The sequence below is a fragment of the Trichosurus vulpecula genome, chromosome 1 (assembly GCF_011100635.1).
Source record: "Trichosurus vulpecula isolate mTriVul1 chromosome 1, mTriVul1.pri, whole genome shotgun sequence".
NCBI classification, from domain to species: Eukaryota; Metazoa; Chordata; class Mammalia; order Diprotodontia; family Phalangeridae; genus Trichosurus; species Trichosurus vulpecula.
The window spans coordinates 521182892-521193464 of NC_050573.1; positions in this window are offsets into that span (position 1 = coordinate 521182892).

A 10573-nucleotide genomic window follows, 5' to 3' on the forward strand; every position below is an offset into this window, starting at 1 on the left:
CATAGGAATTAAATGAATATGGCTATAAAATTTTTTTTATAAAAATAAAGGCAGACCCAAAAAGAAAGACTTCTAGTCAGGGTTGGACTATGCCAAAATACTAAATTATTTTACAAATTCAGTGCAATACTACTATTAAAGAATTACAGAACTAGAAAAATAATAACAAAACATATCATGAGGAACCAAAGGTTGCTTCTCAAGAGAAATAATGAAAAAGTACGGGAAGAGAGAGAACCTAGTAGTTAGTACTAGATATGCTACAAAGCTGTAAGCATTAAAACTATTTCTCCTGGTTTGAAAATAGGGAAGTTGATCAGTAAAATGATTAGGTTCACAAGACCCAGGAGTAAATAAATCTATTAGCATAGTATTTAATAAGCATAAGTTCTCCAACTGCCAGCATAAGAATTTAGCAAAAGCTACTGAAGAAGCTGGAAAGCAGTCTGGCAGAAATTAAGTTTAGACCAACATATCACTCTGTGTATCACAATTAGCTCCAAATGGATACAAGACTTAATTATAAAAGGTCATGTCATAAACAAATTAAAAGAGCAAATAAGGAGATACCCTTTACAACTATGAGTGGGGACTATTTCTTTATCAAACAAGGAATACAAAGAATCATAGGAGATAAAATGGACAATTTTGATTACGTAAAATTGAAAAGTTCCTACCAAAAAAAACAAACAAACAACAAAACAAACCCAAAACCTAATGCAATTAGAATTAGAAGGGAAAAGTTATTTAGAGAAATATTTGTAGCAAATTTCTGAGATGTGTTTGATATCCAAGAAATATAGGGAATTAATATAAATAGATATGAACAACTGCCATTTTGCAATAGATATATGCTTAAAAGATATGAATAGGCAATTCTCGAAGGATTAATCCTTCCCAAGCCATCAACAATTACATGAAAAATGGTCCAAATCACTAATGCAAAATTAAAATAACACTGAAATTCCATCTCACACTCACCAGATTGACAAAGATGACAAAAAATGGAAACGACCCTTGTTAAAGGAGTTAAGTAAGTACAAGCACACTAATGCCCTTTTGTCTGAGTTATTTTTTGATGCAACCATTTAAAAAATAATTTGGTACTATAATTAAAAAGTCACTAAACTGTGCATGTGCTTGGCCCAGAGATACTACTACTTGGTTTATATCCCAAAAAGATCAAAGAAAGAAGAAAACAACTCACACATACACAAGTATTAATAGGAGTATTTTTTGTTTTAGCAGAGAATGGGAAACAAGGTGGGTACCCATCAGTCAAGGAATGACTGAACAATTATACTATATAAATGTAATTAAATATTTTGTGCTATCAGAAATGGCAAAAGGGACAGATTTAGAGAAACTTGGAAGCACTTGTATGAATTGATTCAGAGTGAAATGAAAAGAACAACTTATACAGTGATAACAACATTGTAAAGGTAAACTACTGTGAAAGACTGAAGAACTATGACCAATGAAACAATTACAACTCTCAAAGACTGATGATGCATCATGCTTCTCACTTCCTGACAGTGAGGTGATAAACTAGGGGTGCAGAATGAGTTGACATAGATAATGTTTAGATTGGTTTTGTATGACTGTGCTTGTTTGTTACAAGGAAGGGCTTTTGTTTTTCTTTTGGTGGGGAGAATTGTGGAGTAAGATGATGAGAAGGAAGAAAGGGGCATTAGTGAATCATTTAAAAATCATTAAGGAAGAAAAAAGGATTGATGAATCATAAAAACACAAACAGAAGAGGACAGAAAGAAGTTCAGAAGGGGACATGGTTGAGCAATGTAGTGTTGGAACTACTATTAAATTTTAATTTTACAATAAGTCCTTAAGTTATAGGTAGTAGGAGAAAAAAAGAGAAACTGGACATAACAGAGGTTCATAGTTTCATGTAAAATCTCTTTTGTTGCTTTTCTGTGCATAGTGAAATGATTTGTTGATGTTTATTAAAAAGAAAATTTACAAAAAAATATTATTCAGAGGTTAATGGAGAGGTACATGATAGATGTGAGTCAGATACAAGAACAGTAATAAAAGATATCATCTAGGAAGAGAAGATGGTCTAGTCAAATGCAGAGGTCAAGGAGTAAACAGCCTGAATGCTCTGTTGGTACCCTCCTAATTCCAGAAGAAAGCAAGAAAGGCTTTCAACATGTTAGGTAGGTCTCCTGTGGTAAAGTTATGAAATGATGAAGATAAGAGCTGCACAGTATGGTCAGGTCCATATGGATTTCAATCCACATTTTTGGAGGGAACTTCCAAATCAATAAGATCACAGATCCACTTAAGTAAGTTAAATTTCCTAACTAGAGCTGTTCAAACACGGAATAGGCTGCCTCAAGAGATAGTGAATTCCCTATTCTTGGAGGTTATTTGGTAAAAGTTGGATGACAATTATCAGGTTTTTTTATAGAGGGGATTCTGATAGCTCTAGAGCTCCCTCTGAGGTCCCTTTTGACTTTGAGAAGCTGTGGAATTTCTCTGTTATGCATACCTGGATACTCTTTGTGTTTGTTTCTTTATGTACATATAGGAGATGGTTAATATATGTTTGTTGAGTGAAAAGACATACTCAAAGATCTATGACCATAAAAGGAGGTGGTAGTACAGCCATGCAGCAAAAATGAGAGATAACAAACAAAGTCTGAGTACTTTCCAGGTTTCTTGTAGATACTAAAAGAACTAGTGGAAGGTCTCTAGTGAGTTGGATGAGTTAACTATAAAGGATGCATGGGAAAGCATGGTGGGGAGGAGAAGGGGATTACATAGGAGGAAAAGCTGTAGAGAGGTTGTGGTTAAATCATGGACCCACCAAAGTGACATAGTTGCTACCTGGCTATTCACACTATCCCTTGGTGATAGTAAAGAAATCTTTTTTTAAAAAAAATAATATTTTTTTCCAATCATATGTAAAGACAATTTTAGCATTCATTTTTACAAGATTTTAAGGTCAAAATTTTTTCCCTCTCTCCATCCCTTCCTCCCCTCTTCTCTTCCTAAAATGGTAAGCCATTTGACATAGTTATATATGTGCAATCATGTAAAACATTTCCATATTAGTCACAGTTGTGAAAGAAGAAATAGACTAAAAGGAAAGAACCACAAAGAAGAGGAAGTAAGTGAAAATAGTATGCTTTGATCTGCCTTCAGAGTTCGTTGGTTCTCTATCTGGATGTGAATGGCATTTCCCACCATGACTCCTTTGTAATTGTCTCTGATCATTGCATTGATGAGAAGAGCCAAGTCATTCATCATTGATCATGGCACAATGTTGCTCTTACTGTGTACAGTGATTCCTGGTTCTGCTCATTTTACTTTGCATCAGTTCATATGAGTCTTTCTAGGTTTTTCTGAAAGTAATGAAATCTTAAATATAGAATCATATCAAGCTGGAAAAGACCTTAAAAGCTATCCCTTTACAACCTACAACTGAATAGGAAACTACTCTAAAACATCCCTGAAAAAATGGTCATCTGGAATCTGTTTTAAAAACCCCCAGTAACGGAAATCTCATTACTCTGTGAAATAGCACATTCTGCTTTTGGACAGTCCTACTTATTACGGATTTCCTTTTTAATTTCAAACTGAAAAATGCTGATTTGCAGCTTCCAGGGAGTTGCTCCAAGTTTTGCCCACTGGGGATAAGTTAAACAAGTTTAATCCTTTTTTTGTATAATAGAACTTACCAAATACTTGAAGACAACTATCAGTCCCATCAGGTCTTTTCACCTCCAAGGTTAAATAGTCCAAATTTCTTCAATCAGTTTTCATGGTCTCCAGACTTTTCGTCATCTTGATTACTTTCTTCTGGATTAGCTCAAGTTTGTCATTGTTTTTCTTTTCGGGGGGGGGGGGGTAGTGAGGCAATCAGGGTTAAGAGACCTGCCCAAAGTCACACAGCCAGTAAGTATCTGAGGCTGGATTTGAACTTAGGAACTCCTGACTCCAGGGCTGGTGGTCTTTCCACTGCACCACCTAGCTGCCATTTAACATTGATTTTGCTAGATTTATCATTGCTTTTCCTAGAATGTATTGCTGAAAATCAGACATTGTACTTTAGATGTGGCCAAACTGGGGCATAATATAGCAGGGCTATTACCTCTCTCACTCTGGATATGGCCCTACATTAAATTCACTTTTTTTTTGTCACCATGTCATACTCCATTCATGTTGAGCATATGGTCCCTTTGTTCATGGAAATTATTGTCAAGGCATATGTTTCCCATTATGTACTCATGAAGTTGATTTTTTTGGACCCCATTGTAGGACACTTCATCCATTCCTATATTTTTCATTTTGTTAAATTTGTCCCATCATGCAATCTTTTTCTAACCTGCTTCTGTGAACCAGCACATCAGCTATCCCTTTCCCCTCCAGCTTCCTATCTTCAGTAAACTTGATAAGTTTGCCATGTCTGCTTTCATCCAAGTCATTGATAAAAATGTTGAACAGACAAGGGGAAAAGACAAATCTTTGATGCACTTTACTAGAGATCTCCCTCCAAAGTGAAATTGATCTATTGTTCACAACTTTTTGGAACCAGTCGTCCATTCAGTTTCTAATCTACCTAATGTGATTGTCATCTAACCAACAATTCTACCGTTTGGGCCTGGGTCTGCATTCCAGGGCCACATAAAATGATTATAATTTGTCTTCCACAGGACAATGATTTAGCTATTAGGATATAGTGATCAAAGCCTGCTTGGTCTTGAATGAGTAAATGGATGAATGAATGAAAAAAGCATTTGTTAGGTGCTTACTATGTGCCAAGCTCTATGCAAAGAGGAAAAAAAAAGATAGTCCCTGGTCTCAAGTAGCTAACACTTTAAAAGGGAAAAACAACACATTAAATAAAGATAAGGTGTCAGGTTAACCAGAAAGGCTAGAAAGTCCTAAGAGACTTGCGTCTTGGAAGATGGCAAAATCCAGGGGTCATTAGGGTCTTTCCTTATATATGTTTAATAAGTAACCGTTATTCGGGCGATGCAGTTCCACCATCCTAGTCACCCTCATCTGGATGCATTCTAGATTATTAATTATCCTTTTAAAAAGTGGCCCATGGAACATGTACATAAAGGTACATAATATTCCATAGGCAATCTAATAAAGAGAGCATAAGGTAGAACTATCTTGCTTATTACTATGTGAAATAGCATCATGGGATCTGTGCTTCTTTTTATAAGTTTCATGAATTGTTTGGTATTGGGTTTTTTTTTTTAAAACAAAAGCAAGAAATTGTACTTCCTCTTATTACACATACTTTTTATTTCAGTTTCAAGGGAGTAGCTCTTTTTGTTATTTTTTTTGTTATTTAGAGATTTGATGAACAAGTTCATGTTCACTTATCCTTACTATTTATGATATTGAAGCTTTCTATCCTGTTGATCAAATTTAATTAAATTTAAAAAGCTTTGCTTAATTTATACATGACAGAGCACTGTGTGGCTCAGGGGGTATAAAATTTGATGGTCCCTACCCTCTCTGAATTCAAGTCACCATGCCTACATGAACTACATTCCAGAGTCCAGGAAGAAGGGGTATTCAGCTTGAGTTACTGTTACTTATCTTTGAAAACATGTGAAGAGCAAGAGTGATACTACTGGATTAGAGGTGGACAAATGCTGTTCCAATTTTCAAAAGATGGGTCTTTCAAACTACAAGTTGGCAAGCTTGATATTACTTCCTTGAAAAATTCTGGAACACACTATTAAGGGGAGAGGTGATTGGAAAAGGAAGTGGTAGTCACTACAAGGCAGTATGGCTTCATCAAGAACAAGTTGTGCCAGAATATCCTCATTTCTTTTGTATAAAAAAATATGTATTAATTTGCTTGGATATATTTTGTTTTGACACAACAGGTACTTCCCAAGACCACCCCTCAACCCCCAACAAAATCTTTTACTAAATACAGTTAAGCAAAATCTATTCCTGAAAATAGTTAATAGCATGATTGTAATTTTCTATTTTTGTTGTATACCAATTGTTAACAGAAAGGAAGGATGTGTGCTTTAACTTTCATATTATGGTTCCAACATTGTTCATCACATTAGACCTGAGTTTTGTTGCCTTTTAATGTCTTTATTGACATTTCTAATTTCCTTTTGTAGCAAGTATACTAGAATCTGCCAACATCACTTCTGGGTCACCCCTTAGCCCTCTACTTGTCCAGTTCTTTATTATTCTGAGTCCTCAGAGAAATCGAGGGGTTTGTTTGGATATTTTCTTTCTAATAAATAAAATTGCAACCTTTTTCTCACTAATTATCTCAAGCCCTATCTCAGTTTGTTAGATATTATTTATATAATCACCCAGAAAAATCTCTTTTCAATAGTAATTACTCATTTCTCAATACATTAAATTCTTTAACCTACCATGATTAAATAAATATTAAAATTATTGATTATACAATTTATTACCAAATGAAGGCATTAATAAAACAAAGACATATTTTGACTGTGTAAAAATCACAGCTAGTTACCTCAAACCCTTACTCTAATGGCAAATGACTTCTCTTCACTTATGAAAACAGAGTCCCACCCTATTCAATTTCTTGAGATATACCAAATCATCTTTACAAAATAAAGGTGAAAACAGCATCTGGAAAGTGGATCTCTCCATAACTATTCTCTCTATCTTCTCCACCTTCTCTCAATCCATCACAGGAAAACAGTCTCTTCATTAGACTCAATCTTCATCATACTTTTTTTTCACAATATAACAGTTAAGCCATTTCTCACAAGAAAGAAGTTTCTCCTTACCTTCTTTCTTTCTATCTTCTCCATAAACTACCCATTGATCCTCGTAGACCAAAAGTTAAAAACACACACTCTTATTATCGATTCATAGAGGCACATCATAGAAGGACATTTTTCAACTGTAACTGCCAACACAAACTACCTCTTCTACAACTTACTACTTAACTCTTAAAGATACTGTAAGAGTATTAATCATCTTAGTAGGAGATCTTGGTGAATAAATGTTATATGTTTTGACTGTAACTAGACTGGTAGGTCAAGTGAAAGCTGTAGATATATATTTAGCTCTTAATGAAGGATTTGACAAAGACTTTCTTAATATTCTTGTGGACAAGTGGAGATATAGGTTAGGTGATAATACAATTAGGTGGATTAAGAATTGCTTCAATGACTAGTAATCACTCATAGAGTCGTGATTAATGGATCAATGTCAACCTGAAAAAAAGGTCTCTAGTTGCATGCTCAATGGATCTCCCCTTTATCCTGTTCTATTCAACATTTTAATGAAAACAGATGACCTCTTTATCAAACTTATAGATGACAATGTGCTAGAAAAGGATAGATTACATATTTGATGAACCCAAAAAGATCTCACCAGACTAAAATGAAGGGCCAAATCTAATAAGAAGAAATTTAATAAAGAAAAATATAAAGTCCTATACTTGAGTTAAAGAAACCAATTGAACAAGTACAGGATGATAAGGGAAACATGGCCTGATAGCAGTTCATGGGGAAATGCCTCTGGAACTTTATAGGTCTGGAGGGTCAATATTAGTCAATAGGGTGAAGCGCGTAAGCTCCCTAAAACTAATGTCATCTCATATTGTGCTAGAAGAAGTATGACCTCCAAAATAAGGGAGGACCAGTTTAAACACTCACTATGTAGGACCAGAGTTATTTAAGGGGTAATATTATTCAAAGTATGAAAACATGAAATCCATACCCTCTAGGGCTTCCACCTCATGTCTAGGTTCTCCTTTCTCTGTTCACTAACCCCTATATTTATAGGACTCAGACACTGAATATGCTGTGGTTAAGTAATCTCTTGAACATAAGAGAAAATGAAAGGAAAACATTAAGTGCTCCTATGTGGAGCTGTCTACCTTCAGGTATCTCTTAAAACTTCTTCCCACTTACCCTCCTAGTTCTTCAAGTGTGGCCGAGAAAATTCCTGAAACTCATGAACACCTAGATCATGGAAAGAGCAAGAAATGTGCATCCTAGACCCCAGCTCTGGATCACAGACTATACCAGAGGTAATCAAAGGAGAGAAAAGCAGTTTTTCCCCTCTAGCTCAACAGCCTAGCAGGAACTGTACCTGCCAGACCTGGCACTTGAAATTGACTGGTATTGTTTTTACAGCACTGCTCTCCTGAAGTCTTGGTTGGCCACTTGAGTCTCTGGCCATAGCCAACAGTAGCTGGGAGCCTAGCCATCCCCATCACCCTATAGAAGTTATATAATCTTAGTAGTCAGATGGCAAGGACGATCATTGGAACCTTTCTGTCATCCTTTTGCTCTCTGAATCATCATCATCACCTTGGGCCCAGAGTAATATAATAATAACTTAAATAGATTGTATTTCAAATGAGCAGAACAGACTACAATTTCTATAGTCAAAAAGCCAAGTCAACATTCACTAAGTGCCTTCTATGTGCCAGGCACTCTGAGAAGAGAGAGTTCATGCTGATCTAGAGTGGGTAGGGAAGGGTTCTTGGAAAAGCAAAGATCTGATGGACGTAAAAGGATGGATAGAATTTAGCTCAGCAGAGAGGAATGGAGGCGTGGCTTTACAGGAATGAGCCTGGCACGACAATGAGAAGGAGACAATGGGAAAACCTCTCTGATTGTTCTTTAGTCATTTACAATCATGTCTGATTCTGTGACCCCATTTGGGGTTTTCTTGGCAAAGACACTGGAGTGGTTTGTCATTTCCTTCTCTAGCTCGTTTTACAGATAAGGAAACTGAATCAATCGAGGTTAAGTGACTTGTCCAAGGTCACAGAGCTAATAAGTGTCTGAGTCTGAATTTGAACTCAGAAAGATGAGTCTTCCTGACTCCAGGCTAAGTACTCTATCCACTCTGCCGCCTTTGAGCAGAAGGAGACAATGTAAGTCTGGAAAGAGAGAGAGATCCCAGATTACAGAGGCTTTTGAATGCTAGACTAAGGAGTTTAGACTTTAACCTATAGACAGAGTTACAGGTTTTTAAGTAGTAGAATGATTTGGTCAGATCTATTCCTCAGGAAGATTTCCCTAGCAATGTGTGCATGATGGGAATAGACTGCAGGCAGAGAAATCAGTAGGGAGGTTCTCATTGCAGTCCAGGAGAGAGGTTTTGAGGGCCTGGACTCATGCAATGTTATGAATTAGAAAATTCTAGTGGAGGTAAGATTGACATCATTTAGTGCCAGTTGGGCGTAGGGGATGAAGGAGAAGGAGGATTAAGGAATGATGGAGATACTAATGATACTACCAGTGACAGACTCAAGGAAGTCAAGGCAGGGGATCAGGTTCTAAAGAAGAGTTAATCTAATGGTGATCCTTGACATGACTGTTCCATTCTAGAAACCCTCCTTGGTTTCCTAGGCTTTGACTTTACCATTCCTTCTCAAAGTGTAAGAGTACCTCTCAGCACACAGGTACTCAAAATCTGCTCTCCTTCATCCTCTGCACTAAACAACCTGCAAAAGCCACATCTTGTATCAATGGAAAAAGGGTAAATGGGGGTTCTCCCTACCCCCTACCACTTGCCCCCAGTACCTTCCTTCTGGGATTACCTCCCACTTAAACATTTGTTTTTATCTTGTATATTTGTAATCATTTATACATGGTCTCCTCCATGAGCTCCTGGAGATCAGAGACCCTCCCCTTTTTTTTTCTTTTCTTTGTACCCCTAGTGCTTAGCACAGTGCTCGGCACATGGTAAATGCTTAATAAAGGTTAATTAATGATGATGATGGACAATGGTGGTCGTAGAAAGGGAATGGGAAGTGTCATGCCCACTGTGTATGAGCCCTACCTAGGGATTTTTGCTACTAGGACAAGGACCACAAAGGAGCCAGGGACAAGCAGTCAATTGGGGGTGCGCAGAAAGGGTAGCTCAGGGGAAGAATTCACCCTATACCACCATTTGGTTAGCTTCTTTATTTAAAACTGATTTTTATCTCTGCGATAGGGACTGGATTTATGGTTTTATTAGCATAGAGAATTTCCAAATGTGGAAATTCCCTCTCTCAAAGCAGGTTAGCCTTATCTCTACAACTTTTAGTCTCAAGGAGTTGCCTAGGGTACTGAAAGGTGAGGCACTGCTCAGGGTCACACAGCCAGTGCTTGTCGGAAGCTAGACTCAAACCTGGGTCTTCCTGACTCAGAGGCCAGCTCCCTATCCACTGCACTACATTGCCTCTATTTTTATTAACCAATTGTTAAACTGTCAATTCTAGCTACTGAAGGATGTACAAGTGCCCTCTAAACACAGCATTCTGTAAATTTGGACTTGGAAGGAAAACTCCAGTTACCCATCCCTCCTGTTGCTATGGGTGTCTTTACATAGCTGGACCCCTCCAGATTTATGTATGTGCCAGAATGTCTTTGCATTTGAGTCAAGGTGTGAGGGTGTGTCTGTCTAGTTGTTCCTCTGTTGGTTTTTATTTATCATTTTAAAAATAAAAACTGCGTTCATGGAGTCACGTCTATGTCGTCTTTCAATGTACTGTTGGGATTTCTCTGGCGGGGATAGGGGCTTTGTGAATTAAAGCTTATTGGGCAACCAATGCAGCAAGCAGAGATCTGCTATGGGG